Below are 24,998 nucleotides of genomic sequence, written 5' to 3'. Positions count from 1 at the left end.
AAGAAGCATTTTGGTAGTCCTCCCTTCCTTCATGTACTTCCCTCTTCAACTCATAACAAGGACTACTCCCTCTCAATCTATCTAAAAATCCTTTTCTCTTCCTTCCTCTCCCTCGTTTACCCAACATTCTACCCTTTAACACCGTTTTCAACATCCCTTCCCCGCTAAGTACTCCCTCGAACCATACCTTCTGTCTCCTCGTTATCTCATCTAAAAGCTTCCTCTCCTCACCCACCATGTCCAACACTTCGTCGTTCCTCCTCCTCTGCGTCCACTTCACCTTCTCCATTCTTCTCTAGACCCACATCCGAACGCCTTCAGTCTTTTCTCGTCCTCCTTCCTAAATATCCATGTTTCCACACCTAAAGTGCTACCTACTGCCCTGATAACTCTCTTAAACAGTTTCTATATAAACATTTACACAATGACCCTCCCTTCAGCTCTTTTTTGATCTTGAAGCGTACTTTGCAAACGTAATTCACTATCCCTGCGATGCCCTTTTTGCTGGTATATCCGTTTTCCTCTAAAACCTGCCCATATGGATACATTGCTCTGTCTACTCAAGTTTTTGCCAACCAACTTTTACCTTGATCATGACATTCCTAACTCGCGATGCTCTACAAAACCGCACAATCTTGGCCTTCTCTATAAGAATGGCATGGAAAATTAATTCGCTGTCTCCCTTATTAACCCTTTTACTGCCAGGAGCCGATATATCAGCCCTCGCTGGTTGAGCGAAAACTGCTGTAATGTATGAAAACCCCTATAATCTATCTATGGTTATAAGATATAAATATATCTTAAGAATTGGGAAAAATCTAGACGTATTAAATAAAATTAAGTAGTTAAAAAATTTTTAAATCTGAAATGTTGCTAATTTCGGAAAATAGCCTTGGCAGTCTTCGTACATCCCACCCGAAATGGGCTGGCGGTAAAGGGGAGTTTATGTGATTTCTTAATATTTTAAGGATTAGTACACCACCACATACGAGTGGTGTAGGATGAGGAATGTGCCGTTTAAAGGGTTTGATTCGGGAGTCGGGGGAGGACGTCGAAGTCGAGACAGACATCGCGATGGGCGGGTGATGTGAGCAAGCAAGGAGCATCTGTTCCTCCTTGGGAGGCATCACTGGAATGAGACCACGGGCGGCGGGAAGATGGGAGGAGGAGCGGCAACAGGAGATGCTTAAGCCGGCCGCTGACAGCATGATGTACGGCCATCGAATCGTTCGCTCCCCGCCGCGCTTAAGCCGCAAGGTACACACCCGAGGTCGGCGGCGGAGGAGAGTTTGCGGGGGAAACCGCTAGGCGGCGCTGCATTCGGCCTAGCCCCTGCCATTTAATTGCACACGCGCCCGAACGCAAGCACTGAGGCACAGAGAGATTGCACTAGAGTTAAGAGATCGAAAGAGAAACACGAAATGGGAGAATTTTTAGGCGCTTTTAAAGATCGACCGTCCGTAATTTTTCACCGGTGATATAACCTGTTTTTTTCACAAGCTTAATCGCTTAAGGCCGTTTTACACGGTACACGGAATTGCGCAATCTGACGTACGTGCGAAGGCGCAATCAAAATTGCGTCGTGTAAAGCGGTGAATTGCTAGAACACAAGCGAGCATGCGTGGATGCGAGACGGCAAAATAGCTCATGTTCTAATTTTGTTCATGCATTCGCGCAATTCCACGCCATTTTAGAAATCAATGCAGCTCTAACCTGCGCAATTCCGTGCCCCGTGTAAAACGGCCTTTAGGAACTCTATGGGTGCATTTTGGAGATCCTTGTCCAAATTTACCGATACCTTAGAGATAAAATCACAATCAAATAGGAATGCCTAAACAAATGTGGTAAAAGTTTCAGATATGAGATGTATACTTATTGATAGAGAAATACGTTGGAAAAGGTCTCGTCCACTACTATTCCCCGAACTTTACAAGAGTATTTCCTGAGTGTTTAAAACGTATTTAGCGAGGATTCAGGCTGGCCAAGCGGAGGTGATGAAGCTCCACAATGTGTTCCACAGCGGTAATGCGATTTTCAAAAATACATTCGTAGTACCTGCTCTTTGGGAGGACCTTCTTCTGTTGGATTAACACTTGAATTTTTTGAGCAAGTTATATATAAAAAATGACTTCCGGATAAGCGACACAAATTGCAAAAAAGAAATTTAATTTTACAAGCTATTGTGGAAGCACGTTGTTCCATCAAAGAAAGCAACCATTACCTTACTTATTTACTTATGAAATATTCTCTGTAGGTTTACAATCTTGTTGGATTTCTTGCTAGATGAATTCACCAACATAAACTTCCCCTGAGCTCCATAAATTTTTCCTTTGAGATGCCTAAAAATTCAATGCTAAATATCGCTTGTAAAATATCCAAATCCCATAAGTTTAGGAGATTTTTGATCTTATTTCGAGGAGTTATGGCCTAGCTGCTGAGCTGATATAATTCCCAAATTATTGTAAATGGTAAGTAAATAAAATTCTGCACTAATCCACCGAAAACCATTTTTTTAATGTATCCAATAATTGTAAGAAGAATGAAGAGACGAGAAAGGACTTACTCGGTGTTGCGACCGGTTTCCAAATTCTGCGTTGAATTACGTAACGGCAGAGCCTGAAAAAAATCAAGATATCATAAGCGCACATTCCTATAAAATGACCTCTATACATGAGAGACAATTTTAGCTTCACTGATATTATACAGATATGCATTTAAATTTTTTCTCATTGGCAATTCTTGTTATTTCACCGCCGTTCACGCGGCAGGGTTAGAAATATTACACTCACCAGGGGCGCAGCCAGGAATTAAGGCTGGAGGGAGTTTAGGTGCAACTAATGCCGGGGTGTGTGGGGATATGGAATACCCACCAGGATAAGCGGTAGGTGCGAAATTAATAAATTGCAGAATTTTAAGATAAACGGTTCAAAATGGTGAGTTTTACGGCTTTCTGAGGGATATTTTATTAATCCTTACACTATTCTATTAGTAATATCAATCCAATTAAGTAAAATGGATTAAATTTAAATATTTCTCAGAGCTCTGAGGGGGGGGTTTACCCCAAAAACCCCACCCCTCGCTGCGCCACTCACACTCACTAATATTATGTTCCACTGAAACTCAAATTTTTCTGATTAATTATTTTACCAAGCAACCAGGAAGTATTTTACACTTTGATCACCATGCTGTTGCAATATATTGGGCCAAATCAAATTATAATTTGTGCTAGATGTACATTTGCTGGAGCTGACTGACGTCAAAGATTACTTTTATCAATAAAGGCGGGCAGGGTGCAGAAAAACCCAACGTCAGCTTCTTCCCTAAAAACTAAAACAGATTTGACTTGAGACTTTTTAAAAATAGGTATTAATGTAGCAAACACGGAACGCATCACCGCAGCAACTTAAGTTTATTCCTGTTTGAACATAGACCAAAATATACCATGACTAACAATAGAAAATAATGCAAGATTGCAAACATCAAAGAAATAAACCTAACTGCTATGACAGGAAATACCACACCATTAAAATACTACTTATATATCCGGTATCATACATTTGAAAAAACTAGGGCTACGGAACAGTTTTTACCTCAGCCCATTTCCTTCTCAGAGGAAAATTCAGCATTCCTTTAAGCACGGAGAAAAAATGGCTCCTCAAATTTCCCGGAGTGGAATGAAGCCGACCATGAGCAAATATAATCGCGGTTCACTCATAACTCCGCCCAACGCATAAAAAGGGCTCAGAGATGCAGCACAGCAGCACTCCTCATTATGCCTGTGAGGTCATTCGTCCGACCGAAGCCTAAGCTCGTCCGTATTAGGCGAGTCCCATTCTCATTTTTCATTCCTTCCACTAATAGAGTTAATACTCGCTGCGATGTGCCGTGGTTCCTTAGGGATATACAGTCGGAGAACAGGCATGCAGCCAGAAATTCGCTAATTGGGGCGATAGATAGGCTTACGGGTTGCCATCACTGACATGAGTAATTTGTTGTTGATTCGCAATCATAGGAAAACTACGAATTTCACCAAATAAAGTATAAATATCGTTAGTATTCATTACGATTAAAAACTTTTGGGCTACATCGCCGCGTCAATTCTTGGGTGGCCCCAACGTTTCCCGACCGATGCTGGTCGCTTTTTCAAGGGATTATGAAATAATACCTTGAAAATCATAATCCCTTAAAAAAGTGACCAGCATCGGTCGGGAAACGATGGGGCCACCCAAGAATTGACACGGCGATATAGCCCAAAAGTTTTAAATCATAATGACGAGCACCCGCGAAAGCTTTAACGAAGATTCGTTAGCATTGTGTGGAAGTGCTTGATCATTGGTATTTTTTATTAGAACGGTTGTTGTTATAATGGTTTGGTCTTTATTGGTGTTCTTTGTTTCAAAATCCACCAGATTTTTGCTACTGTAAAATTTGCTACTCTCGGACAAGTATCATCGATACGTTTCTTCAAAGTGCAGGTGTCAGGCTATAATGCAACATCGCTGTATCAAAGAAGCGTAGTGCCATAAGATAGGTGCCCCTGGGCTATTGCTGTCCACGCTAATGCATCATGGGAACTCTCCACATAAAGCCACAACAAATTACGGGTCTGAAGTCTACAGCTCCGGCTGCGTGCACGCAGAATAACGTAGCCGTAGCAATGATTGTTGAAAGTCCGTTTTACTCGAGGGCAGATACGACGACGGTGATAGTGACGGGAGAAATTTGCAGGAGCATGCAGTAGCTGAGCTCGTCCCTTGGTCAGATCAAGCCAGCATTCTCAGATTTTTCGCCTAGAATATATTTCCAACCAAGACGACTCCAAAAATGTAGGCTCTGATCCGTTATGCAGATTTACGCTGCCGCTTCGAGCACACATTTAAAACAATGATTTAACAATTTCTTCGGTTTTAAAGCATTTCAGCCATAGTTTCCTGGTCTCAACTGCGTTTTTCTTCATTCTGACGGCAACATTTTTGCCAGAAATTCCGCCACTATCTTCAGGTGTGACGAAAATGGGGTTGGATTTAAGATGGGCATGTATTTTTTTGCCGAAGCAGCGAAGTGGCAGGACTGGTCGCTCTTTCAGTGTTGTTTGGTTGTCTCTATTGGAGAGGACATCCACCCCACGCGTAGAAAATACACTATCACGGAACTCACTTTCGATCCCTAAATAAGTCTTCAGCAAATCTGCGCAATACTATGACTATAATCGTGACATGGTGGTATTTAAAAATAATGAAAAATATAATAATGGCTTTAGAAGGATGTTAAGCGTAACACGATGTATTAGTAAATTAATAAAAACTTATGTTTCTAGTATATTATGCCGTTTATAATTGAGGTGTAACATCAATAATTTATACAATGCTTTTGTTCCAAATTAAAAGATTATATCTCGTGATCGCACTTTTAAATAGTCGACTATAACATCTTCATAATTTCCAACATTCTACTGATTCTCCTTCGGCATAGCCTAGCGCTGTCAAAAAAGTGCTCGTAAAAGCGACTTTGAAGATTTGAAGTCCTCTCATGACTGCCCCGATATGGTCGCTAGCGGACAAGTAGAGAGATGGACTTTTTGTACTTGCATGCCGAAGCGAATTCAGTAGCGTTCGAATTCCAGTCAGATTTCTCCTTTTGGTCGGAAAAACGACCACAGATGGCACCAAATAAGTACAGGTCCATTTTGAATCAAACTCCGTTTTTGTTTGACGTGAAGATGCTGGCGAGACTGCCCACGAAACTGTTATCATCAGGAATCAAACAACGCGATGGAAACCCGAAAACCGAGGCAGTTGCTAATACTCGCCGCGAAAGCCTTCTTAAGGTTGTCAAAGAAGTTTGCAGTGTGATTATGAGTGCGCATCATTCTTTATTTATACGCAACATTTGCAGTAGATTAAGTATATAAAATCTTGAGAAATTCTTAAGGAAAGTTATGAATTCGATAGATCATGTCATTACAAATCTAAATTCCTGTAAAAACGCCCAATTATAACTTGCTTTCTCATTAAAAGTCAGTTCTTTCTGCCGTCAGCGACGCAATAGAGTAGCTGTGATAGGTCATGAGGAATACTAACCAAAAGTTACGAATTCGAAGGATAATATCATAAGAAATTTCGCGAGCAGGCCTTCTTAAACCTTGTTTCCCAGTTAAGTCAGGATCGTTCTGCTATCAGCGGTATTCGTGGTGACTTACGTAAATATATCCATTCAAATGTGCTGTGGGTTGCAACACATCTAGCCACTAACTATCCTCTGTTGCAATATTCGTGATTTCGCCCGTATTCTCAAAGTTCTTTCCACGACCCTTCAATCGCTTCGATCCTTCATCGATTCTTTTCCTTCGCTTCCGTTACAGAAATTCCTTCTTTCAATCTCTTCTTCTTCTTCTTCTTCGCACTTTCATTCTGATCCCAAACTCCAAACACCACCAGACAAGCGCTCCCCCACCCCCACTTTACCCAGAATACCCCACACAACCAATCTCCACACAAACATACCACCGTTCCCGCACGCCTCCAAGTCCATTCATTCTTGTTTATTTTCTGCGTAACCCAATTGCTCAAACTCTTCCTTCTGCGAAGCAACTTCCGATAGCGAGAAATTCACGTGCCCCAGAGTGGGGGATATGAATTTATTTTTTTTTTCGTGTTTTTGAGAGGTCAAATTTACTCGAAAAGAGCAAAGAAGGGCGTTCGTGGTTTACCTTTTGTAGAGAAGCAGCCGTCGATAATATCTTCATCTAAATATCAGAAATGAAGAGCTTACCACCATTCATAAAATGGCATGACAAAAAAGCTATTATGGATCTTAAAAACAAGATAAAATTTTAAAAAATGTAAGAAAAGAATACTATGAAAAGTGAGAACTTCACAGCTTATAAAATAAAATAACGCATTAGTTTTTATTACGTACTCCGTGAATTTCTTCCTTGTATGTGCCCTGAAATTCAATAAAACTCTAAAATAACCTTTTCGAATAACCCATTCAAAAATCAAGAGTTAAAACGTAAAATATTACAAAGCACAATTTGGGGCTATACTTCAGGAGGTTTGATCTGAGGTTTCTGCGGTGTTTCTCCGTATGAGTCTCGGCTTCCGGGCGTTCCTCCGCGTTGAGTAGTCCATAGGTGACGACAGTTCCTCCAGCCATCCCGCTGGCGTCTTCAGGTCAGGAGTGGCGATGCATAAATTTGGCCGCAGTGTTTATAACTACATTGAATGACCAATGAGGCCCCACCTGAGATCTAACCAATCGCAACCGACCTCTGATCCCAAAAGTACCTATATAAGACAGCTAAATTTATTCATCGCTACTTATGGCCTGGAGACTCCAGCAGTGTGAATGGAGAAACCTATGGACAACATAACGCGTAGGAACACCCGGAAGCCGAAACTCATATAATATTTGTGGAGATCGATTTCCTACCTTTTTTGGATCATTTTATTTCAGAGATAGATTTAAGATAGACAGCAGAGGTTACCGTGGAGTAGTTCCTCTTGAAGGCCTCATTCCTTCCAACCAATCAAGATTCGCGCGTCGTCAAAAACTGCTACGGGCGTAAAGAAAGCATTGCGCAGATGTTAAACGAATTGGGTTGGGAGCCGCTAGAAACTCGGAGGCTGCGCGCTAGGCTTAGATCGCTTCAGCAATTTAGAATGGATATCTTCAAGAGTGGCACGGAGATCATCACATTAGAACCCCACTACATTCCCAGGTACGACAAAATAAATGAGATATTTAGGCGAACGGATAGGTGCGGGAACTCGTTATTTCCCCCGCACGACAAAGAAATTAAATAAATGCTAGGCGTATTTTCGTTAGAACATTTCCTTTTTATATGAATACGGCGGGTGTCATGACATCCCCCGCCACACGCCTATTGAGGAAGCTTGCGAGGTAGTATGTACATGTAGATGACCACCATGAAACTTTTACTAACGAAACGACCTACTACATGTGCATATTTGTGGCTTTCTTTATGAAAGAATCAGCCAGAAACCGCCGTTTTTTAGTCTTGAAAATCCCAAATATCCTACTCCAAATCCCTCATCGGCAGGGGGGAATTACCCACACCCCTGGTTCCCCTCCCCTTTTGGTCCAAGCTTAGATGCGCCTCTGGCATCAGGCTATCAGTGCAGGTTTTGCATTAATAGATCGTTACTTTCCTTTCTTTGAGTTTGGCGCAATTTATTGAAAATGGAAACTAACATAAGCGCTCAAAAATTAAAATATATGTACAAATCGAACTAAAAAATAAACGTGATTGTGAGGAGTTGAAAGAACCGCGCGGCAAGTTGACTCGAAGTGCGTCACAAGACGGTCTTTTTTAAACTATTGAAATGAAAATACGAATATCCAAACCAAACTAAATCTGTATCTAAACTCTTAATGTGCAGTAAATCGATTCAGGAATCACTGTTCCTATTTAGCGAATTACCCAAGTTTTTTGTGATATTATTAACATGAAAGAGTTTTTTCTTTTTCTCATTTCTTTTCTGCGCACCGCTTCTGTAAACACGTTTCAAATTAACAATAGGGTGGTGTCCTATTATTTTTTTATTGCCTAAATCGAAAGATTATTACTCCTAGAGTACGTATTTCACGCTTTTAGATTTTTAAATGACGATATCTATTTTTCGCGATTAAATGAAAAGTGAAATATTTCAAACGCGCGAAAACGCGACGCGTAAGTAGGAATGATGGGAAAAAGTCCGTGCGACGCATTTCTGGTTCCCCCTCCCGCCTTGTGAGGTGACCTTGATCGAGGCTCTGAGCGCTGATAGGACGCAGGATGCTAGCGGGTAGCTGAGTACCTTGCTGGCTGGTAGCGCTTGGCTTAAAAAAGGTTTATTTATACCTTATCAAACGAAGAAAACTTTCCGACCTTAGCCAGTTTTAATAGGTGATTATTAAGACATGTTTCCCTGAGCTCTGCGCCTCATGCATGCATTGGTAACCTCAGATGATGTATAACTCCTATCCTCTCGTGTAGAAACTAGGTCCCTGTGACGCCACGTGGAGTGGAATCGCATGGGCACCAATCTGGCCTTTTTCAAATGAGGATAAAATTTGACCCTTGCCATTCGTCTAAACCGGTATTTCAAAAACCAAATAATTTGTGTATTATGAATACACTAATGGTGGGTAACGAATCGCAATCAATGCCGTTCGTTTTCTTTGATGAAGGAAACTACCCTATTATAAGAGGATGAAATTCTCTTACTAACCAAACCAGCAGTACTTCGCATTTCGCGACCTATGTGAGGAATAATTGAGAATATTTGTACTGTGCGTGCGCAACTACCACCCACCAGTAACGGTTCCTTGTCTACTTCCCTCCGTGGCACTGAGTCCCACATTAATAGATAACCTTTGGTCAAAAACTATGCCTTTCTTTCTTGTAGATATAGTCATCATCACTAAAAGATATCATAAATGTTTCAATGTAAAAAAGTATTATAAATGTTTAATGACAAATAATATGTGAAAAAATTTTATTAAAATGAAAAAAATATATAATGAAAACAAAAATAATAAAATAATAATAACAATAAAAAATAATAATACAAAAATCTATTTAAAAAAATTATAAATAAAAAAATAATAATAAAAACAATTATTTAAAGAAATGAACAATAAAAAGAGAAAAAAATAATGAAACCTAAACCTATATTATATGTATTCAAAATTTATTCTTCAACGTAATCATTTCAAAGTATTGTTAATTCACCTCAATTATTAGTTATAAGTTTCTGCTTATGCAAACAGAACACTACCCCCACAACATAAACACTTGTGCACAAAATTATTCCATTGTCAAGTGGCTGGTTAGGGTGAACTGGTTCACCGGGACAGCAGGAACGCGTCTTAGGCGCATCAATTAGTGCGTGGCTCAGGCAATTGAGATGTGTAACAAACATAGTAATCTGATATTTTTCTCGATGACTGAACTTGGGTATCGACTATCCAGAGACACCTGCGGGGATATCGGGTTTCGCTGCGGAACTGGAGGCTTTGGGAAGGGTGAACGAAGGGAAAAAATGGAATGACACTGACCCGTGGTAGTCCCTAAAATATACTCATATGTACGCGGTCGCCCTTGCGGTTGCCGACGTGGTCTCATCTCACGAGGGAGATTCAAACGAACTTGCCGTCGTATTTGGCCTGAGCGTAGGACATTAGAGAGAGACAGAGAGGAAAGAGAAGCGACCAGCATCCCAGCGCATGATGGCTGCTTCACGATATACGCGAGCGTTGTGGGGAGGGGGGGGGCTGAAGCTCGGGGTCCACACAGTCCTCTGGATGGCAGTTCTCTACTCTACTAATAGGGTTATAATGTTTATGAACTATGTATTGTATTATCGACAATCCAGAGGACTTTGGGGGCCCCCTGAGGTCGGAGCCCTCGGCGATCGCCGACTAGCTGACCTGGCCACACAGCTCCTGCCCAAAGAGACAAAGTAATAAAATATAGGAGCGATATTTGGTTGCAGTTTTTGTAAAAACGGTACCTAATGTAAATCGGATGTTTTCATCACCACAGATCCATGCATAAATTTTGCCGTATTAAAGGTCGGACGCAGCTTTTATCATTTGCCTAAGTAGTAATAGATAGTAATGATAAATTGGCTTCCAGATGCGCATCCACTTTTATCCAGAAATCAGAGTCCGAATCGTTGTATCTACTCATACCAGTAAATGAAATCAAATGAACATCCTCTTTGATTTCAATTATTCCCGCGTTTGCCTTCCATCCTTACCAAAAGTGACATGCAGCATCTAAATTCAACTCAATGAGTTCATTTAGCTAAATATTCCTACAGATTTAAGTCGAAAACAATCCCTTTATTTAGAATTCAACTTTGAAATTAAGGGAAGAAGTTGCTACATATAGGAACTGGTAGTGATTAGCAGACTCCCATTGACACGACCTTCATCGGAACGTGGAATACTTATTACTGACGACAGAGCTTAAAATTGCTGCTGATTATTTCAAACACAACTGTAATTATCATTAATCGGTTGGGAACCTATATTTTTTCGGAAGCGAATTTTTTGAATTCCATAGTTTGAAGTTTTTACTTATGGTAGTGAGGTATGAAAAAATATTTTTACATCGTGAAAAAATAGTAGTACCACCAACAGAACTAAAAATCGCATTCAAACGGCAAACACGAATAATTCACTAAAATTCGCATTCGTTAAAATCATGAGTCCCTCATGATCGGTCAAAACATACTGATAGAGAATTATTCAATCAGCTAAACACGCGTAAAATCAAGATCTAACTGATTGCTCTAATAAACCATGACGTTCATTTCAGAGCAGTATAAAAAATATGCAGGTAAGAATGCAAAGGAAGCAAAATATTATGAAAGATATTTTGCCAAACTGATAGATAAAGGAATTATTTTCTTCCCCGACCAAGAAAGGAATTTAGAAAATGCTACGTGCTTGTCTCAATGTCATTAATAAACCCATCACCTTTCCTTTTTTGTTTACGGCTAGTGTCGTAACATCCCCTGCCACACGCCTATTAAGGCAGCTTACGAGGTAGCATTAAGATCTAGAAGTGTAGTCTGGGAAAAGGGCCGTAGGAGATTAATATTGGCGAATTGGAAAACAAATAATCTACTGTAGGCAGCCGTATACATCGATACAGTGTGGGGCAAATTAACTTCCTCGTATTAAATTCGCGCCATTCAGGCCGTTGATGTTGTAGGGGGCGCTAGTGCTCTAGTTCGATAGGCGTGAGTGTAAAGTTTTGCTCCCACAACGTTAAATTGTCATAATAAGTTGAAGCAGTGAGGAACATGCGTTTCTCCCTTTGAGCCTGTTTTCTAGTGGACGATTTCTGCAGTATTTTTGAGTGGCAATTTGGGGTGGGCCTGGTTTTTCCTCTTTTCTTTCAATGACTTTTTTTTATATCCCGTGTTTATGTGAAATGTTCAAGAATTCTACAAGCTTTGAAAACCATCATCCACGAAGAAATAGCTATTAATATAACCCTTCATAATAACCCAATATAGTATGCGCTTGCAAGAGTCATGATAAACGCCACAAATCAGGTTACGCAGTGTGTGGATCATGGGGGACGTCACCAACCTGATTAGATCTTCAAAACTGAGTAAAACAGAACTTAAGATATATATCCACTCAATAAAAAAACAAATAAAAAAATTCTGAATAATTCCATGGGTTTCATTAACTTTTGAGGAAAGGGAGTTTTACAGCCTCACTCTGTAGAAGCAAAATTTTAAAAAATATATAGTACGTACCAGAAATAAAGGCTAAATAGGAGCGGTCGAGTGACGCTTTCCGCTAAGCGTTTAACTCGCACTCACATCAGAGGATCCTCGACAAAGCAATGACTCGGGCGAAAGGTTTTTAAAACAAAGGTCTCCGCTGAGAGGAGAGAATACAGGTCTTTGCGCCTTCACAGCACCTCTTGTGCCAGGTGCTGCTGCAAGGGGAATGTCGGGCAGCGCGGCGAGGAAAGGCGACCGTGTGTAGTAGCGAGGGAGCGGCTTCCTCATCAAAAACGATTCAGCCAAAAAGGGGCCGTCGGGAAAAGCACAGAAGACGCGATGTGCCACGTGTGGAAAATAGAAGCAGCAGCCGCGGGTGGAGTGGTCTTTCGAAGCGAAGCGTGGGAAGGAAGGAAGCCTTGCTTCCGCGTCGAATAATAAACTGCCGCGCCCCCTACCCCCCTCCAACCCCCCCGTTTCCGCAGTAATGCACTGTGTGAAGCGCTTAAAAACGTGGGGGGGGGAGGGGTGGGCGTTCACCATAGATGCAGCAAAAGGGTCTCTTTGGCCCAGGGTAAGCTTTTTTTCTCTCTCCTTCCCTAGTCCGTGTTTGAGGGTCAAACGATTTCCACCTCTCCTCGTCCTTTCGAGTGCATTTCCGTGGGTGGCCTCACCCGACGCTTTTCGTCTCTTGATGAGACCACTTCCTTTTAAGTACAAGCCGTTTTATTTTTCCGGACGCAATGTCGTCGGATCTGAAGTTAAATGCTCTGCTTTTCGGCCCAATGATTTTGATTCATAGAGAGAGGGACAACTTTTGTTTCACGCTGTCTATAATATTTTCATATCACAATTGTAGAAGGTTTATAATCCGATACGGTTCATTGTGAATTAAAATGTGACTAAAAACCTCTCTCAATTGTCCCCGCATGGAAATAATGCCCAAAAGCCGCATAATAGCTTTTGCTAATAAAAGAGGAGATAGATCTATTTAGAGGGACTTCTATTGTTTTAATTACACTGCATTTCACATGGCAAATTATCGTTTATGTGAGCGTAATCAATTACTGCAGAAAAATTGATACCAGACATTTATTGTACTTCTCTGTCATTACTTCGGGAAATCCCACGCGCTGTTTGTGAAACAACGGATTTTATATCGGTGTTATTTGTGCTTCCTAGTGATGGACTGACGTTTCAACATAAATAGTTATTGAACATATTTATCTTTGAATCCTCATTTAATATTTACGATATGATTGAGGTTTTGAATTTCTAATTCGGAAAGTTAGTAAAAATATTCAATTGGTTTAGTACGAAGCGTTCGTGTCTCTAGCATATTAGTTTACCGTTGAAAAATTTTAAATTCTGGTTTTTAGATAACTTTTCCTTATCTTTCATTGTCACATCTGGAATTCACGTTCTTCCAAGTGATGACTTCGGAGAAATTATCAGCAAGCCTTTTAAAAATTTGTCTGTCTATTAATCAGGAATTACATATTGTTGTGATGGTTACTTCTACAGCACTACCTAAATTAATAATGTTTAAAGGTAGGTTCATTTAACATGGCTATTTCATAATTATGCGAAACATTAACTTAAGTTGATGGATATAACCACGAGTAAATATTTTTGCTACCAATATCTAAATGATTAATGTTACATTATGTATAATGTTAGCAGCCATGCTAGTGATTTATGGTTGAGCGAATTGCGAGTATGTAATTTATTTTAACGAAAAAGAACTTAGTGAGGGTGTTATGTGAGAAAATGCTGATTTAATGCCTACTTACGCATTACCTCTTCCAGTTATTGGAATGGTACGTGAATTGAGACTTTTGAGTGTGATTTTTTAAGGGTAGATGTGGTGAGATTCTAACGTATCTATCAGAAAATAAAAAAGTTACCACCAAATTTCCGTAAATATTTACGTTTCACTTCTCTACCGGATTCAAAGAATCTTGTATTGTGTTCGGGTATTTTGCAGGTCCTTAGCATGTGTATTTCGCATTTTCTTGACCTGGAGACAGTACAAATCGTATTGAAGAGGAAAAAAAATGAAATGAGAATATTTGCGGATTATTGCCATTAACTTTGAATCTTGAAATGAGTTATTTGTGACCCTAATTTGGCCTGAAGTAAAAAATAATGCAACAATATTTTCTCTCTGCTTGCATCTAAATTGATGGAAAAAATATGTTGGGAACTGCTCGGAACGTCTTTAAGCGGTGCATTAGCTGATACCGAGGACCATAGCATGCACTCGTTGATAGTACTAACACATGCTTCTCAGGCATTGTGTTGGAAACTTTTCTGCGTCGTTCAAAAGAGGCTGAGGGTACTGACGAACGAAAAATAAGGGAATGGCTGTCGAAAATAGTGCTGCTGATTCTTGTAATGCCACATAGCAATAGAGAGAGTCGTGATGAAAAAGTAGACGGTCAAATCCTTTAGAAAAACAGCTTCATGATGGAAAAAGCAATGGAATGCGCCCGCATCTCCGTAAATGATCTCGAAAAGTGTCATTTGGCTGCAGAACTTCGCGCGGACGTGCCGGGATTGAGAATGGTTGGCAAAAAAAATTTTGGCAATCTGATTGGGATTCTCTTCCGTGAGTTTTTGAAAGCGACTCCTCGAGAGGATGAAATGCTATTCCGTAACTCCAATTTCGGCGAAATGGCCTCCGCGATAGAAATAAAAATGAACGGTTATAAAACGGTGGCGGCAGAAGTTTTTGAAGATTCGGAATCAAGTTACTAGTCTCTTTTGATTACTTCAGAAATTACCCTCATCATGGCAATTTGAAAAGGTCCAGATTAATTTTCTCCCGCTTATTCAGCTCTCTTTAAACTTTTGACATCATCATCCTCCACAGCAGCGTCTAAGACCCAAAATGTCAATATCAAAAACGATCGTTTGAAGCAAAAAATGTTAAGGTCTTCCCCCATCTCAAAAAGTCACGCTTGGGCTATTTTGGCTATAGACAATGAGTCGCACCTAAGAAAAAACATCTTTTAAGTTTAAGTCTACCAAACTCAGTCACGATAAAGCACTGAGGCGGTGCCGCAAAGCCAAAAGTTAAAGAAAACTGCATTGACCTGAATTTTCTGCGGTCCCGTCGCCTTACACGCATGAATAGGAAGATTATCCATCAATGCATTATTCCGCCACCCACGTGAAGAGGTGTGTTAGGACTAAAGCCCTACAAAATGCCTCCCAAACTCACAAACTTTCACGCGGGGGACGGTCGAATCGAATGAATAAACTCGAGACTGGAGTTGACTGAGTGTGGCCAGAGTCCTCTGAATAGCAGTTCTCTACACAACTCCCTCATAGGGTTACTAACTATATAGTGTATTATTGGCAATCCAGAGGACTCTGAATGTTCCTGTGGTCGACCTCTCACTAAGGCTGTGCGAGACTCACGACCACCCGAGAGTCTCGACGGTCGAGACGAGAATTTCATTTCTGGGTATTGTCGGGACGAGACTCTCGGCGCGGCGAGAGTCTCGCCTGGGTCGAGAGTCTTGATGAGAGTCGAGAAGTCTAGCCCCTTCGAGATTTATCGTTACCCGGCGAGACTCCCGGCTCCCCGAAAAAATATAACTATTTCTATTTTAGACATTGAAAATAATTTAGCAAAAAGATTATTTTAAGACATCAAATATATTTCCAAAACTATAGTAGTAATATAAGATCGACATTGACAATTTAAGCAAAATTTGATATTTAATTAACCAAAATTGACAGGTAACCATGAACCTTAGTTACCATAAATAAACATTGCAAAAAAATATATAAATTTCTAAAGAATTAGACTATGATATCTTCTTTTTTGTTAATTGACAAGTGAATGTTTCTTTTTTATTATATTACTAAAACAAGAGACATTGATGTAACCCTTTAACAAGCCTATGTATCATAATTATATGATCAATTTCATTTTAAGCCCTGATAATGGTTTGTAAATAAACGGAAACGTCGGCAAAATTTACATTTAAAATTAAAGACCTACACTCCAAGATTTAAATTTTATATTAAATATTGAATTCAGGAAAAGGACATATTTTTTCCAAATCCCTCGCTGGGAACTCAACTAGCATCGTGCACACTAAAAAATTGGATGCAAAGGGTATATCATAAAATAAAATATTTTTAAAATGTGAATAAATCCATAAAAGTAGTAAGGGATACCTTAGTAAACTCTATCATTGACTGATTGCGGTATTCATCGGAAATTCTCGCCTTGCCCGGGAGTCTCGACCGGTGTCGAGAAATCTCGAAGGAGCGAGACTTCTCGACTCTCGACCCAGGCGAGACTCTCGCCGCGCCGAGAGTCTCGTCCCGACAATGCCGAGAAATGAAATTCTCGTCTCGACCGCCGAGACGAGACTCTCGCACAGCACTACATACCTCTCACTCGCTTCGAGTCCAAGGTCAACCGCCGAGAACGGAAGGTAAAAAAGATAAGTGACCTGTATCTAATAATGCCTTACGTGGACTATGAATCTGGCGTGTGGTACCCTTATTAAATGTAGCCGATAGCAAACATCAATCGAGTACAGCGCAGGAAGGCCATACTCGTGATGAGTAGTCATGACAAAAAGTGTAGCGTTCCCAATATGTAAGGCGAGTTTGGACGGAAAATAGCGAAAAGCAAAGTACAGGCTAAATTTACTCGGTAAATTCGGAAAAAATATTTTCTCAGGCAAAGTGAAACATATCTTCATGTATCAGATAGATTCGAGAGATGAAAAGTAAAAGGAATTCGGCTGCAAAACAGAGAGATATAAAATGTCATTCTTTCCTCGTACAGTGACGGATCGATCGATCGGTGTCCTGATGAAATGGGCTCTGAATGTGTAGTTATAAGCTGACTATAATTGGCAATATTAGGTAACTGCATTCGTTTCTTTGCATGCTATAATTCATGCATGCAATCAGTCACTATGGAAACTTTTCGTTTTCTATCACCAACCAGTAGTTTTATTTGCATGGTATTATATTCTTGTCACCATCACTCTCCTAGTGACTGGTCATACGACCTGCCGTTGTCCTCAGTCCTTGGCATGCATACGGCGAACGAGCGCGTTTCTTATTAAGGTTAGGATGAGTGGTGCATGCCTGAATGGAATCATCCGGTGCCTCACACCCTGGTGGTGGCTAAAACGATGCCTCGTGGATGTAGTCATCACCTATGACTCCTCCCACCATTGAAAGCATCGTAAATCACCTAGCAATGCATTTTTGAGCACCTTATTTGAAACTTCAACTTTACTGAGCAACCAAATTAAATATTCAACTGTCAATTTTATCAGATGGAAGAAGGTAGGAGCTCCTTCAGTAGTGAAGTAGAGGCTGCTTATAGGATAGTGAGGAGCCACATTAAGGAAATGAGGCGTAAAATGTATTACCCTTAGGGTCGAAAACGGAAAACTAATGATCAAAAACTAAGACAGAGGGGAGATTCTTTCATAGCCCTGAGGATGATTTTAAATAAATCGAAACGTTGGCTATAACTTGGTTTATATTGACCTAAACTCCAATAAATATCATAAAAAGGTAATAAACAAGGTCAAGAATAGAAGAGGAAAAGTAATAATAATACTAATTATCTGATACAATAATTATTAACCTGATGTCAAGAAGCAAACGTTAGACGACATGGAATCCATCAAGTATTAATCAAGAATTGATACCCTGGATCTAAGTAAGTAATAATGGGAAATAGAGGAGAGAACTGATATTTGATTGAATGAAGATGTCATATATTGAATTAATTCAGCGTTCCTTTCATCTCCTCAATAATACCCGAAATCAAAGGAGCGGAGCAAACTCTATGACTTCCACGAACCCCGTTGTCCTCCACAAAGGAGCGAATTGCGAATTAAACTGCCGAGTTTCTTTTAGCTCTATAATTTTTTTTCGGGAACCAAATGGCAAGATCTTTTTTAATCATTATTTTCGGGAACAAAAGACAACCGCCCTTCCGCACCGTCCACGAAAAGGGTTTTAAAAGTGAAGATATCCCCTCAATTAAAATTCCGGGAGGATGTGGATAAAAGAAATAATCTTCCAATTCCGTTCGGGTCGAGTCTGGATCTTTTTCAATAACTTCCGATTCATTTTCCGTTGATCGAAAAACCAAATAAAGCAATCAATCGGCCATTCAGATTCGTCGGGGAAAACTTGCCCCTCTTTCTTTCTTTCCCTCCCGAAAAGTATTCAAAGGCGTCTTTCTCCGCTCCGAAGTCTCCCTGCTGCTCCACATTCGAGTTCACTTTTATTCTTCCCCTCCCCCGTCCATTGCTCTCTTCGCATAAAGCGATTATCGTTTTATCTTTGTCTCGTGGATCGCAAACGCCAAATTCTTTCGATCCGAAGGTTATTCTGCTTCTGCGTCTTCCAATTACAACTTTAGAGTACCTTTTTTTCCTTAAATACTTTTGATCGAGGTGGAATAGGCTTTCCCTACTTCCTAATCACACATTCAGAATATTTCGGCTATTCTATCTTCCTTGGAAAAAAAATGCATGGAAAATGTATCCATATCTAAGCATTTTTTCAATATCTCGTAATAGTAATTCAGGATTGTAAATAAATTAGTAAAAACTTACTAGTAATTGCCCGCATATACATCATCACACGACCGGTTTCAACACATTTCGCACTATAGTCAGTTCAAATGTACAAATTGTGTTGGGTCCGGTGAAAAATTGTTAGCAGAAAGTTGCTATCGGCCGATGCAGGTCACCATTTGCGATTGAAGTCGGTGATCGGTCAGGAGGAGAGATATTTTCATAGTAATATAATTCACTATGATACATCTCATCATCTAACCATTGACGTAAGGACACTATTCATAAGATGCTACACATGTGGAGCATGCTTCTCTACGGAAGCGAGGCTTGGACGTTGAGAGCAGCATAGAAGTCGAGAGTGGAAGCATTCTAAATGTGGTGCCATCGACTTTGAATAATGGTGAAGATAAAATGAATCTACCTAGTAAGTGATAAGGAAATGCTAAGATGATTTGGAGAAAAGTGGCGTCTTCTAAAAACCCTAAGGAGATGACGATACAAATTAGTTCGCCACATTATGAGGCATGGTGGCCAGACGAAGGCAATCGTAGGACAGGTGGAAGGGAAGAAGGGCAAGGGACGGCTTCGAATAGGTTACGTAGGACGGTTTATGAAGGATATTAAAGAGAAGAAATACGTTGCTATGCAAAAGCTAGCGGATAGGAGAGAGGAATGGAGATCTGCGCCAAACCATTATTAGGAATGTTGACTGATGATCATACAATTTATGGGAATCAATAATCGGTTGATTCAGCGAAATTTGTCGATTTTGAAAAATATCGATCGTGATCGGCATAGATAGTAACTGACACCGGTCTTTGCTGATATCGTTCTCGATTGACCTATTTCAATGAATAAGTGATCATCGATCGACCATTCGTGACTGACACAAAAAATTTAATGGCGAAGGGTGATCGGTTTCACTGAATATGTCGATTTGGCACATCACTACAGCTTGATTTTTACAGCTTGTGCGCCGATAGCTGAAGTAAAATAATCGTGTAACAAAAGAAACATAGTGTGTAATGAAGTATTTAAAGATTTCGGTTCGGACTATGTGGAAAGCGTTCTCAGAGCGTACAGCGCTGAACATTTGCGCCCCGAGGCATTTTATGGCATAGATGTTCGGTGGTAACACAATCAACTGGTGCACACAAGAGCGAGTAATAACAGTGTAAAACAATTTTAGATAGATTATTAAAAATTAGTTTATATAAGACGCGCAGAGTCACCAATAAGAAGATATAATAAAACTCAAACCGTTACAAAATCATAGCTAGTTCCACCACAATGAACGGGTCCCGTTACTAAGTTACATAATTGAATCTTGTTCCCGGTCGTTCCAGTGATCGGAGAGATAAAAGCGATTACTAGAGAAGTAGAAAGAGGAATTTTTCCAAAATACACCAACTGGGGCGATATACATCGAAGTGAATAGTTTAAAGCCCACTCTGAAGCCTTACCAATGGTTCCGCAAGAGATAAATTTGACGAAAGATAAGCCTGTTCCGGTACGATTAATTGAAATCCTATTCGCTTTAATCTTTGTAAATTATCCGTTAATATATTTAGCTTGTACACAAAGATTCAGAGAAAAATAACATCATATATCTATTTCATTTGTTATATGGAAAAAAATTAATTTTTGTACAGAATAAGGAAGTATTTTCTAACGGAATACCAACCAATACGCTACAAAAAATCTAATTCAAAATGGTTACACGATATCAGTGCTTTCTATATAATGAATCACTATTATTCTGTTATTTCAAAGTAATTAAAGGTTGCAATCCGACGTAAAAGGATAATCCTGAGCACCAGCGACATAGCATGACGACAGGGGCGTTTATATTAGCAGCGGGCGCATCTGCTATTGACAACGGAAAAATAGGAGAACTTTTGAAGAGAGCGAATGTGTTATGGAAGAGAAAGTCTCTCAAGATGATGCGACGGAAAAAGATGACTGCAAGGCCAAGGAAGGAGAAGATATTCAAGTGAAGACGAATACAAGAAGCAACGAGAATACCTTCGATATGAAATCACTGGCTAATCTAGAAGCAGAGATGAATCGTGTGAATCAATATTTTGGAATAAATCCAAGAATGGAAGTGCGGCAACGGAATGAAGGCAGAGAGGCATTGATATTATATACCTGATGATTGTAATGATTTCAATAAACATGTAATTCAATTTGGATTAATGTTTTTTTCCAATTAAATAAGTAAGAATTTTTCGAACATTTTCCTGCGACAGTGAGTGGCTTCTTCAAAGTAAAAGGTAAGGGACCCTAAAAATTCTCCAGGTGGAAAGGGTAAGGAGAAAATATTACATTTAAGGTTGCTGAGTTGCAAAGATACATCTACATACTACTCCGCATGCCACCTCAATTGGTCTTAGGACACCAGCCGTTTCTACATACAAAAGACAAGCGCGCACGAAGTTCCTCCTAGCATCTATTAAAGTCTTTTATTTTTCGGGGTAAAAACAAATACCTATTCCTATCCGTCCGTGAAAATGTCTCTCTTAATATATGGTTTCTCGGACCTGGTGTTATGTTTAGGTCCTTATTTGATATTATTCGTGCCGCTTTGAAAGATATTTATTCGTAATTTCTTAGGCAATCGAAGCCTAGCGCGTGGCCGTTGAGTTTTTAGCGGCCCCCAGGCTTATTCGTTTAACGTCATCGCTTTCTGTACGCCAGTTTTTGACGAATCGTGCTATTTGTATTTAATTAGGTTCACCAATTAAGTCATTCTTCTCTATGTCGCATGTGCTCGCTATGTATTCAAGGTGATGCTGGTCGAGAACTAAATAGCCCCTCTCTTTTACTTTTTCACTTTCCACGACACACTTGACGAGTTTTAGCTCCTACAAGGCTCTGCCAGAAATATTTCGTATAACCACCGACAAAATCGTAATTCAATTTTCTTTACTCTTTATTCCGCAAATTTTTCCCTTTTTCTTTGTATTTCCATTTTTCTTTTGGAGCATTCAGGAAAAAAAAGTTAGATCTTTTACCTGTTTTTGACAAATAAATTACCAAATTCCTCTGCCAAATTTTTCTACCGATATCCGCCATGAGTTGCCATGTAATCTAATTGTCAGAACAGCCTTTTAAGTATTTTTTTTCTTTGTTTATTCTCGTAGACGACAACGATTGGTGCTCTGACATCTCACACCACACACTCCCATCGAGATGACTAGACTAAGACTAGGTAAAATAGACTGTGAATGTGTAGTGAATAACTTTAAATGCTTGTAATTACTACCAGTTTGCAGGAATTATTTTCGTTGTTATAATTCTTGGATCTATTACTCAAAGCACTAACGTTTCGCTTTTCTCTCACTAAGTAACTGGTAGTTTTATTTGCGCGTTAGCACATTTGTATCCTTAGAGCTCGTAGTTTCTGGTATGACCGCATGCCTTTGTCTGGCAAACGATTACGTTTCTGAATATGGCTAGTAAGAGGCTGCATGGCTGGTGTATCTAATAACCCCGTGCCACACACCCTCTAGGTGGCTTACTCGGTAAATCGTTGACGCAGTTGCATTTTAGCATGTAGATGCAAACACTCCCCACCAAACGTTTGCTGGCGCGCATTCTTATCTGAGTCGGTTTCTCATGTCCTTCAGGATATAAACAAGCCATACCTGCCGCAATCCGATTCGTCGATTGTGAATGAGTGGGGAATGTTTACCGGAGCGTGAGCAATGAATATTTCAATGGTCTCGAGCAGCCTAGAGACCTCCATGCGATGCGCCCTCGATGGAATTTGAAGAGCTGCATTGTACGGAGCTCACTTGACCGATCTCATTGTGTTATGCAATCGGACCAATGTGGAATGGATATACTCCCGCTTCTGACTGAACGAGTAGGTGGTACTCGGGCATTACAAGAACTTCCACAAACGGTGAGGCAGAAACCGAAGAGTAGGTCATGCAGACCTACAAACCACCGACAACGAATCAAACTTCAAGATGATAAAAACATGCAAGGAACTCGTTTTTTACACTCGTCGGATTCTGCTTCGCGTTCATAATATACCAACAGCAGACAAAGGATATCCTCTCTTCCCTGCTTTCCCTAGCACAATGCTTTCAATATAGCATTTGCACTCTTATTGCTTATAATAGCATCAAGAGGATACGAATTCTAACAGCATTCGTCAATTACTATATAAATTAAGGTTAAAACATTTACTATAGCTTATTTACCCGTGATATTCGAATCAATCTATCGGCGACGCAAGTGGCGTCTTTTGTAAACTCACTAAAATTTATACTGTAGAAGATATTAAGATTAGCCTATTTCGTCTGAAGATTTTCACAGCTTCTTTTATCTATGTTGGTGGTGGTTCTCGGGTATTGCTGTGTAGGAAACATTTTCACTCAACGTTTCACTCCTCCTACTGGAAGCGTTATTAGGAGTGAATCCATCGAGATAGCGAAAAGGCCTAATTACTTTAATAGGGAGGATGGATATAACCTCAGCCGTATATGGAGAGGATTCCTTGCCCAATATAATGACCAACGGCTATCGCCTAAAATTCAAATCCGGGTCAACAATGGGTAACGAAAAACATATATAAGCTCGGGACGAAAATAAATTCCTTCCATTCTCTTGATAACGCTCCCAGTAGGAGGAGTGAAACGTCGAGTTAAAATGTTGTCTACACAGCAATACCCGAGAACCACCACCAACATTAGCCTATTTCTCAACCACAAAATGCTCAACTAAATTTCAAAAATTTGAAAAGTAAATATTTGGTGAGGACATGTAGAATCACCAAGTCTTCCCTTTCCAGTCAAAATAATAGGTCGACAAAGTAATTGAATGGACAATAGCAGGGGCGGATCCAGGATTTTTTTCTGGGAGGGGCACAAGCAAGGCCGTATCCAGGATTTTGTTCTGGGTGGGGCACAAGGATACCTCGTAATACAAAACGAATGCAATGATAATGGCACCGTATTAAATATCATGCATATTTTTGAGGGTCTGGGGGGGGGGGGGCACGTGCCCCCGTGCCCCCCCCCCCCCTGGATCCGCCAATGGACAATAGGTGTGGTGAGTAACATTAAAAATCACCTTCTGCTCCACTAATCGAGTATGTTTAAACCCATAATAAACATGAATATATGAATAATTCGGTATCTAATAAATTAATTGGGTTTGAAAGTGATTGAAAAGCTAAAGTGTACCTCTTTATTCCATTTATCTTACTTGACATGCCGGTTGGATTAATTAATAATCATAAGTAGATCTTCTCATGGAAGACGTAAACAGTTTTCGTGTTAGAAAAGTCAAATCTGTCACAAATCTTCTAATGTTTCATACAGTGTCTAGTAATACGGTTCTCAACTGCCATTCTTGTCAACTCGCTCTTACTCATATTAATCCAATTATAAATTTTTCTTCAAATCCGCTTTTGTTCCCTTATATTTATAATTGTTAGCCAAATTATGATTATTTACTTTCACATTTGTTCACAAAGAGAATTAAGTTTGCCTTAGAGTTACGAGTTATAAATCGAAGGACCAAGTAACATACTACATTGAATGATCGCAACAAATAAAGTCAGCCAATTAAAAAAGCTACACAAAATCGTTCAAAAGTGCAACAGAGGAAGACTGTACCTCAGCCAAATCCTCAGGCAAGTCCATTTTCCCGAAAATCCGGCCAAAAGCGGTGGGTCGGGGGAGTGAAGGTCTCACCGAGGCACTAGTCACCGTCTCGCAACACACTGCACTCACTAAGCGAGGCTTTGCGTCTCGTCTGGCTTGCTCATTACTATTGATGATACCTACACGCCCTCCAGTGGCACCTTTTTAAACTGAAATCATCGCAGCTGCTCCCACAATATATTTGACATTTTGCTTTACGGATATGACTAAAAGTTTCTGCAAAAAAATCAATATTTCACTTGACGGAAATGAATGGTAATTTTAACCGTGCTACTTTTAACCCGCTTTAATTCTAGCTACCCATCTCCAAACTTAATTTAGGTACAGGTTATTAAACAACTGCTATTGACCATCTATAGTCCTGGCAAACCTTCTTCAAATTTTGGTGCATAAAATGAATGATTGAAAGTTTTATCTTTAGTAAGCGAATGCGGTTTTGAATTCGTTGACACATTTATCGTAACTTTCCTGTGAAGAAAAGG

The 24,998-nt window shown here is 40.0% G+C and overlaps 1 long non-coding RNA gene across 1 annotated transcript in view; it reads right to left on the bottom strand.

The window, feature by feature from the left end:
* LOC124158491 overlaps window positions 1-24,574 on the bottom strand; it is a 241,287-nt gene extending 216,713 nt beyond the window's left edge. The window contains exons 1-2 of the long non-coding RNA XR_006864808.1: window positions 24,469-24,574; window positions 2,564-2,616 (exon numbers count right to left, since the gene is read on the bottom strand). This is a non-coding gene — a long non-coding RNA (uncharacterized LOC124158491). The remainder of the gene's footprint in view (window positions 1-2,563; window positions 2,617-24,468) is intronic.
* Between the last annotated feature and the right edge of the window lie 424 nt (window positions 24,575-24,998).

This window comes from Ischnura elegans, chromosome 5 (assembly GCF_921293095.1).
Source record: "Ischnura elegans chromosome 5, ioIscEleg1.1, whole genome shotgun sequence".
In the NCBI taxonomy this organism is placed as follows: Eukaryota; Metazoa; Arthropoda; class Insecta; order Odonata; family Coenagrionidae; genus Ischnura; species Ischnura elegans.
The sequence above is the reverse complement of the archived record's forward strand: the minus strand, read 5'-3'. Positions and strand labels throughout refer to the sequence as shown.